The 2,102-nt window shown below is 43.4% G+C and overlaps 1 protein-coding gene across 2 annotated transcripts in view; it reads right to left on the reverse strand.

The window, feature by feature from the left end:
* Vps29 (VPS29, retromer complex component) overlaps window positions 1-2,102 on the reverse strand; it is a 13,958-nt gene that overhangs the window by 1,110 nt on the left and 10,746 nt on the right. The window lies entirely within an intron of this gene.

The following is a 2,102-nucleotide window of genomic DNA, read 5'->3' on the forward strand; positions in this document are numbered from 1 at the left end:
GGGGAGGTTTGGCGCAGAGACGCGGGACTGCGACAGGCGCCGGCGTTCGTCCTCCCGCGCCCCAGGGGGCGCTGCGGGACCTGCGGGAGAAACGCGTCTTCCCGCACTAGCTCTGCGCGAATTCGGGACTGCGGGGAGCCCAGCGAGCCCGAGATGTCCCCTTGCTCGGTGTAGGCTCCCGGGTCTAAGCCGATTCCGATATATGCCAGGATTTTTCCTGGACGGTGAAGCAAACTAGTTGCCGAAATCGCCGTCCGTGCGCCCTCCTTCAAGCCTTGTTCCTAGAAGGGAGAGAGCAGCCGTGTATTTGCGGTCCAGCTCAGCCCACAGCCATGGCTCCCGCTGTAAACATGCCATGTTGTTGTTTTTATTATTATACCTGGTGCCATTGAAGACTTTTTCTGTATACTGGGGACTTAATCCAGGGTCTTCACACTGAACTACATCCCCACCCCCTTTACAGTTTTGAGACAGTACCCAGACTAGCTCAAACGTGCCACTTGCCTGCCTCAGTCTCCCAGAGTGCTGGGATTCCAGGCCTGTGCCATTATATCGGGTACCATGGAAGACTTAAAAAACGGTTAAGGTTAAGGTCCCTGTTTGTTGGTTGGTTTTTGTTATATTAGTTTACAGCTTTCTATACATGATGCTTGATCAAGGAGCTTATAGTCATTGAATAAATTGCAGGAAGTGGGTCTTTAAAATTTATCAATTCCAGCACCTTTTTGTGTGGTGTTTTCGAGACAGGGTCTCCCTATGTAGTTCAGGCTGGCCTTGAGCTCACTTTTTTTTTTTTTTTTTAACCCGACTGGTCTCGAACTCACAATGATCCTTCTGCCCCAGCCTCCCTAGTGGTAGGATTACAGGCTTGCTCCACCAAGGTGGCCTCAGAACATTTTAATTACTTCTCAAAGGATAGTCTTTCCAATACTCAGCATAGAAACTCAAGCTACGTATTGAGTTCAAACTGGGAAGCTGTAAAAGTAAAACCAAATCTGGTTTAAAAGTACATCTTTTCTAGTATGTTTAAAGTCTCAGCTCACTTAAAAAAAGTAGAGCCATTAGGACTTGGGCAGAATCATAGCAGATTGTGTGATACAGCTTATGTAATACCACCTTTGTCTGAACTATGTTTCGTGCTTATAAAGCTGTCAGTTATTACCTATTTCTTTTTTTAACAGATCAGTTGGACGTTCTTATTACCACAGTTCCAAAGGTACTGGTGAGTAGCACATAGAAAGCAGATAATAGCTGTGAATAACGGGGTTGAGAGAAGCCAATTTACCTGTATATTTACACAATGGAGCTTTAAAATGAGACTTTATTGCCTTTCTTATAGTCTTTTTATTTTTTCAGTACAAGGAATGGAACATGGGGGCAGTCTCCCACTGAGCCACATACCTACATTTTGAGAGTGTCAATAGGTTACCCAGGCTGGGCTTGAATTTGCAGTCCTCCTGCCTCCACCTCCTCAGTTCTGGGATTACATGGTGTGTGCCACCATGTCAGCTTAGTCTTCAAGATTTTCAAAGAATAGTCTCTTTTATAAATAACTCTCACATCAACCATTTTAAGAATTAGCAATGATTTTTTTTTAAATAAAACTGCTCACAACTGTTGGCTGCAAACCACAGAGCATAGCCTGGGGCTTACACAGAGATTGAAGGCAAAATTCTGAGCTAAACAGCTTCAGAGATCATAAAATACATCTCAATGCTAATACTTTCCTCTCAGTTAACATAAAGGGTAAAACTAAATTATTCTTCTCTGTTGGAATTAGGAGACAAAGACAAGCCCCCCCCCCCCTTTTGGTGTTTCTAGGGGTCAGACTCAGCACCTTGCACTTGCCAAGCAAGCACTTATTCCACTGAGCTATCTCCCCGGCCTGACCAGCTCTTAAAGGCTTCTTGCTCATTTCTTTTTCTAGAGGAAGAAGTAGTTTACTAATATTAGTATGTATCTGTATGTGTAGTAGTATTTAACTATAGTTAGTTTTTAATTAAATTCAATGATGTATAAACCTGAATTCACTTTGTTTTCTCTTGGAAAATCTACCTAGGGAAAAAATATACACACTCATATATGTGTGTGTGTGTGTGTGT

This window comes from Octodon degus, unplaced genomic scaffold (genome assembly GCF_000260255.1).
Source record: "Octodon degus isolate 3935 unplaced genomic scaffold, OctDeg1.0 scaffold00076, whole genome shotgun sequence".
Lineage (NCBI taxonomy): Eukaryota > Metazoa > Chordata > Mammalia > Rodentia > Octodontidae > Octodon > Octodon degus.